The sequence below is a fragment of the Antechinus flavipes genome, chromosome 3 (genome assembly GCF_016432865.1).
Source record: "Antechinus flavipes isolate AdamAnt ecotype Samford, QLD, Australia chromosome 3, AdamAnt_v2, whole genome shotgun sequence".
Lineage (NCBI taxonomy): Eukaryota > Metazoa > Chordata > Mammalia > Dasyuromorphia > Dasyuridae > Antechinus > Antechinus flavipes.
In genome coordinates, this window is record NC_067400.1 from 509921058 (window position 1) to 509928738 (window position 7681).

General features: G+C 43.5%; 1 protein-coding gene across 2 annotated transcripts in view; it reads right to left on the reverse strand.

Annotated features, from left to right (window-relative positions):
* Nucleotides 1-5130, reverse strand: part of DRD2 (dopamine receptor D2) — a 100019-nt gene extending 94889 nt beyond the window's left edge. For both annotated transcript variants that reach the window (XM_051986993.1, XM_051986992.1), the window contains exon 1: nucleotides 4630-5130. The gene's annotated coding sequence lies outside the window, so the exon portion shown is untranslated. The remainder of the gene's footprint in view (nucleotides 1-4629) is intronic.
* Nucleotides 5131-7681: the final 2551 nt, after the last annotated feature.

Sequence of the window (7681 nt, forward strand, 5' to 3'; positions counted from 1 at the left end):
ATTATAAGCAAACTTCTTCATGATACTGAAAAATTTGGCTTTAATATTGTTCTTACAGGATGAATGGCTCCCTGTAATGTCATTTTGTTTGCCAGCATATTTCTGCAGAGCCAATATATGAAATTAGGCAGAAAATACCTATAGTCATGGTCAGATGACAACAAAGTGGTTCCCACCCCCAAATTCACTATTGCTTGACCTTGACCAGTCACCCACAGTAGTGGTTGGGAAAGAGAATAGGCAGAGGATATATTCATTTATTGATAGAGAGCAAGGGCTCCTATCTCCTTGGGAGAAGGAAGTTCATTCTTCTTTAGGGGGTTTGAGGGGATGAGAGGTGAGAAGGGTGATAGGTGATTGTTTAATTTCATGGGCTTTGATGTGGGCCTGCTTGCCAGAGAAAGGAATTAGGGCATAAAGAGAGAAATTTTGAGAATCCAGAAGAGTAAGTGTTTCTCCCTTTCTAGGACCTAAATGGAGGCAAAAAAGAGTGGTTGAATCTTTCAGTTTTACTCCACCACCCACACATACTGACACAACAATCAAGCTATTTTCCAAGCCCATGAATTTAGATAATATGAGTCTCTTGTAAAAAATAAAAAAGAAAATTTCAATTACATTAAAAATGAGGGAAATAAAGATGAAAGGGTGTGCTCACTCTGGATTCCATCACTATTAAAGTAATTAAAAAGGCAAGAGATAATTAATATCAGTCCACCATCTAGGAGCAGGAAGCAAGCTACTTACATATGCTTATTGAGTCCATTTAGTATCTCATAGAGCAGAAGTACTTAAACATAATCATGGAACCAGTTTTCCTCAAAGGCTTAAGAGAGACCCATGAGAAAATCAAAATCACATAAGAGACCCCCAAATGACTACTGTAGCTCAGATATGCAAGGGTATGCATTTTGGAATAGAAAGATAGGACTGACCATCCTATCTGTGATTCCTGGACATAGCCAAGACTAAAGGAAATTTCAGTTATGAAGCTAAGTTTATAATTTAGCTTATAGGCCTTTTGATCTCTGAACTCAGATTCAAGAACCTTGGAAATCTGGTGATTCAAGAGTGCAAGGTCCTAGAATAGTGGACCAAGAAGGTCATACCACTTACTTCTTGGGAGAACTTTAAGAGTAGGAAAAAAAAAAGATTTGTTCTGGAATAGGAAAGGAGCCTTCTTAGAGTGAATAGAATGAACCGAATGACCTTTGAATGGACATGGCAAATTAAAAATGCAATTTAAATTGTTATCTGAAGGAAATTCACCTGGTTAAGCAACAGTCTCTTACCCTGGAGCCTCTAGGCTCTCTTCTACCTACTCTGTACAAATTTTGTAGACACATATTTATTTACATATTGTCTCTTCCATTAAATAGGGAAGTCTTTCAGAGACTGTTATTGCCTTTCCTTGCATCCTCCCAGAACTTAGCATAGTGCTTGACATATAAGTACTTAATAAATGTTTGTTGATTGATTGATAGATCTGTAAACTACTTGGTCTGTCCAGAAGAGGTTACAAGGATAACTGGCTTAACTGGGAGGCATGGTGTTTGAGGCAAACAAAGCCCTCTCTCAAAGATATGCTCATACCCTCTCAACAAGTACAAATGTCACATAGCAAAAGCAGTGTCTATATCTTGGGGTCTCTTGATCTTCAGTACCTAATTGATTCTGCATTGGGAAACCTCAAATATGTCAATCTCCTATCTTCCTCAGAGCCAAAACATATTCAACTGCCATATTGTATACATATTAAGCAACCAGGAAAAGAGAAACTGGAGGGGAGTGGGGGAGAGACAGGAAAGTGTGTGTGACAAAGCCAGAATTGGAACACAAATTCTGATCAGCTTTTCTTTCTCTCACCCCCACCCCTCCAGGTCTACCCATTTTCTAAACCATTTGCTATGCATAGATTTAACTTTTAAAAGCAAATCACATGAAAATCACTCAAAATCCTTGAACCCTCCTTGCCAGAGGGCAAGGTGATTAAAGGGCATCTCAGCTTAAATTTGTTGGATCATGTGGTCATGTTTCTGTAAGGTATTATGCTCCACTGTTAATATTAATATCCCAAAAAGCTAGAGAAAAAGTTTCATGTTCTCAATACCATCCATTAGTTTATATTTACACTTTCTATACAGAAGAACTCAACCTTAGAGATAAGGGAAGACAAACTAGCCCACAAGTATTGTTACCAGCCTTATCAATCTCCTTAGAATCTCCTCAGACTATAGAGTAGGAAGAATCAAATCAATACAGTAAAAGCACTTACTGACGGCCAGGCATGAGCTGCACAGCTTCTCAGGGGAACATGATGCTCTGTAAGCCTGAACTAATCACTCCTCAGAATTTCAGGAAAGTTTAGTTTATCAGATCTTGAGAGAAAGAAAATTGGCACTAATTCCAAAGGGAAGAAACCCAAAAGGAGAAATAAGCATTCAGGATAACAATTCTGGAATTATGTGGATAAATTCTTGGACTTGAACAAGGATGTATTTAGAAAAGAAGAGAAACCCAAAAGTATGATTGGGAGTAGAGTGATGGGGGAATATTGTTCTTCTTCCCAGAAAATACCCTAAAATGTTGGTGCTTATGCCAATTCCTTCCCATCTGGTAAACTGAAAATATCTGTTTGTAGGGAGTAGAGTGTCGATTAATTAATATCTTAATTTTTCTTTTAGTCCAAGAAATTTTATCAGTTCCATTTTGTAAAAATCAGGAGTTTCATGTCTCTCATTCCCTTCTCCATAGCCTTTCTCAAGTGAAAGGGGAAGAGGAAAGAGGATCATAACCTTCTTCAAGTAACAAACCACATTCTTGAACTACATATGCTTAGCTTAGCTCAAGGTCGTTGACTACAGAATCTCTCACTAGGCAAATATCTAAGTTCAGAAAAGTACTAAGATCCAAGGAGATCTTGTAGATAAGCAAAAGGAGAGGGGAGAGAGGTAGAAGCTTGGTTATTTGCTGTCCTTTTAATTTCCCATAACCTAAACTATCACATACCTCCCTCCAATTGCCAAATGGCAGCAACAGGTACATGAGAGTCAATGATTTTTCCCACCTTTCCTTAATCTTTCAGGTTGAATCAAGGAGAAGCACAATTACTTCCACAGAAATGTGCAATCTCAGTAGACATCCTGAATCCAGTTTAAAAACCTCTATTGCTCTCCAGATGGGACATCTACTAATATGAAGGTCTCAGAGTCAGGACAACATTCAGAAGCTTTGCTACCTAAGGATTTGTAGAGAGCACCTCAACATACTCCATCTTCAGAAACCCCTAACCCTTACTGGGACTAGTGACTTGGTTAAAGTATTTTTCTGTAGGCAACAACTAGAATTCTATGGGACTTCAGGATACCAAATAAATGTCTCATATGAAGATCAATCCCATGATGTACATATGTATGCACTCTCACATTTGATCTCATTTTTTCCTATACAGGTCTGTCTCAGCAGACAAGGTCTGATATGTTCTCAATCTATTTCAACCTCTTTTTTGTTCACACAATGCTCCCCACTTCCTCCATACAGACCCTAATCAGGGCCTCTTTCCATTCTGGAACTGGGAACCCACCCATTACTTTCAACCTGACTCCAGATTAAGTTTAGTGGAAATCATTGCCTTTAATAAAAAGATCACTGAAAAAGCTGTACGAAAAGAAAGAAGAAAGAACTGCAGAATGAGAACAGTGGGGGTGGGGTAGAAATCTGTCGAGCAGAGAGAAAGACACAAATGAGACCCAGAAAGAAAGAGTGCAACATAGAGACAGAAATAAAGCGACAGAGAGATTGGCTGAGAGTCAGAAAGACGAGAGAAAAGGAGTGAAGAAGCCTCAGTACATACGAATGAATGCTGAGTTGCTAGGAGCAACCTATTTTAATGATCACCAGTTTCACCAGTCCACCAGCCCGAAGTCAGGTCCCAGGCTGGGATCATCATTGGAAAGAGGTTTAAAGCAAGTTAAGTGTCCACACTAGTTCCTTAGCCTAACGGGTTAGCGCCACTTGTCTGCTCGCTACTCTGTTTACTCCACCTGACTCTCGGCGCTTTCACAGCCTATGACGGATTCTGGCCACCTCCCTGGGGTGAGGGACACGGGGAGGAAATCCCTTGCTGGAATTCATATTGAGACTGAAGAGAGCTTCGGAGAAGGTGGGATCTCCGTACCAAGCTTGGTCTAGTGGTCTCTAGATTCAAAACTCTGCTCCTCGAGGAAACCTGTCTTAAGGGTCCCGGGAAGGAGAAAACAGTCCAGAATACTGTTAATGAGTCTCTGGTCCAGCACACTTCGCTCTGGAGAGCGAACCCCAACCCAGAGCCTCCTTTGTTCTTAGGAGGATGCTCTTCTGGAGAAGCGTCTCAGCTTCTGCCCCAGCCCTGGCCTCCGACTAGGCTCATAAGAGGAAAGGTGCACCAGAAAGCACCGAGCTCCGCGGTAACCTGGGACCCCTGGCGGGAGTCGCCGCTCTCCAAAGTTCTGCCTCTTAAGTACGCCATTCCCTCTAGGAGAAAAACTCCAGCTCTCTCTCTGCGAAGCCTGCCTCATAGTTCCCAAGCTCTGAATCTAGTCCCTGTGGCCACCTCCCTTCCCGAACCCGGACCTTCAATCCATTTCTAACCTTCAAGCCATAAGGCGCCCGAGGGCAGAAGCAGCGCCGGCTACTCGAGTCTCTAGGCTCTCGCCGCATCCACGCGTGACGATTTCTTTCAGCAATCTCGAGGAGAAGCTCCAGCGGCTGTTCCTGACTCTGTCCTGGGGCGTCTCTTGGGCTCCCACAGTTCTCAGGTGTCCATGGACTAGAAAAAGCGGGGCTCAGAAAGCGGGGCTGCTGGGATCCCCGGCTTCTGCCCCGCGGCTACCTGCCCAGCAGCACAGCTCGAGGTCCCAGGCGGCTGACCAGACAGCCGACCCAGGTCCCCCCCGCGCTCCGACCCCGCGGGGGAGGAATGGACTAGGACCAAGGGTGGGATGCAGTAGGGTTGGGTGGGGCGAAGAAAAGCAGAGTGTTGTGGGGCGGAGCGATGGTGGAGGAGTAATTAGCGCGGGTTGGCGCGGGACAAGCGCGGAGAGGCGGCGAGTTGCGCACGGGAGGCGTCGGCTCCAACACTGAGCTTGGACAGCTCCGAGGCTCTGAAAGGGCGGGGCCGGGACCGGGGGGGGCGGGGCTGTCTCAATCCTGAGCCGTTTCCAGCCCCCAGGCACCGCCCCTGTCCCTTCTAGGTCCCCTTCTGGATCTCTCCTCTGACTCACATGAAAGCTCAGCTCCGCCAGCTAAGTGAGCCCCTGGGGACCAGAGCACCTTCCAATCCCCTCGAGCCTCTTTGGAACTCTTAGGACCTCCCCTGCGAAGATGCAGAAACCCCCGAGGGATAGGCAGAGTCAGTCTTCACAGCTTGTGGATTGTGGAGAGCTGAGTAAAAGGTCTCCAGTACGACCAGTGCCCTAAGACCAGTACGAATTTGGTTCCCTTTACCACAGTCTCCTTCACCTAAACCACCCTTATGGTACCATATACCCAGTCCCCTTGGTGATTGGGGTATATTTTCTCCAAAAATCTGCGGTTTCTTTTCCTGGAGCCAGTGATGAAGTGTAAGTTAAAGTTCCTACTATGAAACTCACCCATGGTGGGGGTGGGGAAAAGATGAACGAGAACTGGAGGCCAGGGGAGATCCCTTTCTGAGCTTTGCCTCTGACTGTGTTTCTGTATCACCCCCAGTTCAAGCAAGTTAGCTCTTCCTGCAGGAGAGGCCTGAATGGTATTGGGAATGGAGTGGGAAGATGGAAAAAAGAAAATCTTGAGGTGTTTGTTCCAGGCTCATCGTTGTCATAACCTGGGACAAGTTGAATCTATGTTTCCCTCTTCCTCTAATCCTGTCACCCAGAACACCTAAGGGCTACAGAGGAAAGATTAACAAGGATTGCCATTGTAAATGGGAATATGGTACCTATGCTGTTCCCTGTCCCTCTCCTGAATGAAAACTTGAAGGGAAATTTAATGAGATCAGATCTAGGAAAAACTTGGAACACTGGAGTATTTGTTGTGTGAATGGGCAATTGTAAGCATTCCTCTTTCCTCCAGCAGATTTGTTATAGCTATAAAAAGGACTAGGATCTTTTAGTGGCTTGGGGGTTGGCAGAGCCCTCTAAAGGTCAGTCTGCCCATCTGCTCATCAGTGCCACCCTTACAGCCCCTGAATAAAAGTATTTGAGGTTCTCCAGAAAGAATATTATATAGATCCTCTCCCTTACCACCCAGTCTTCATTCTGCAGTCTCATACTGGAGCTATAGAATTCTGACACACTTAAGATCTTTCTTTTATGAACACTGAAAGGGATGATGATACTGTTATTCTACTAAGAAGGCACTTCCACGTTTCTGTGAGGAAGAGGGGTTATGATAAGATAAGAATAGGAAAGAAGTCGGGGAGGGGGGCAAGCAGGGAGGGAGAATGGGAGAACTAGTCTTCCTGGAAAGGAGGAAGATGATTAAACTGGATGACCTCTGTCAGCCCTGAAAACCTAGCGGCACTGTGCTGTGAATTTTAGTTTAATGCAGCATGGCTGAGTGGGTTTCACATTGGCAGTGAGTGAGATGGATGGATATTTTAGTTTTCAATTAGCAAATGCCTTGATCTTGAACAAGCTTCAAAGCAAACAGATGCTCTGAGTGATTGATAGTGGGGAACATCTGCAGCCATGAAGAGGAGAGATGAAGCTGGAGAATACTCAACTTATAAGGTTGTCAGTCTTTTGGAGGTTATTCATTCCCTTCCTTTGCTTTTAGGCAGAACGGTCCTCAACTAAATCAGATGTACGGGAAGGAGAGAGAAATGGGAAGGAAAGAGAAAGAATTGTCTCTTCCAAAGAGAGACAGCTTAGAGAAAAGAATGCTGGACAAGAAAACATATCTGTTTTGGGCCACTAACTTGCTGTATGATCATGGGCAATTAACTTCTTTTCTCTGTGCCTCAGTTTACTCATAAAATGAAGGGGCTGGATCAGATGAACTATGATATTGTACAATTCTAACATTCTATTAATTTTAAAAACTCCTTAAAGAAAATGTCAGTTTTACTGGAAGATTTGATGTTTCACAACCTATTTGGAGAGAAGTTCTTCTGATGCCTGACCTAAATCTTTTATGCAGTCTAATGTTTCTCATTGGAAAAAATGGAAATAAGAGTGGTAGAGTGGAAAATGAAGGCAATGGGGGGAGCAGAAGAATGTAACTCACTCAAATAAAAAAAAAATGGGACTGGGTAGCTAAGGAGAGAAGGGAATATATGAACAAGTAACAAGTCTGAGTGCCCAAGATAAGTTCTAAGACCTGCACATTGAATTATATGAAATCAGTGTTGGGGAGGATTGGAATGTCAGACAGTATCCAGCACACTGTCTTTCTCAAAAGAGATTCTAATAAATGCTTATTGAATTAAATGGATCTGAAGTACCTCTTTACCCAGTCTTCAAGCCCTACTTCTATTGTATGCCCTGGAGGCAGTTTCCCCTCTTCCTCTGTCCTAGTTCCACCAAGGAAAGAGAATATAGATGAGATAATTCCTATTTTGTGTTGGGAATTGGACTCTGTTATGAATATTGCATCAGACTCAAGGGGTATGTCTGGAGATGAAGACAATACCGAAAAGCAAAAATGCTAGAATGATGACAAA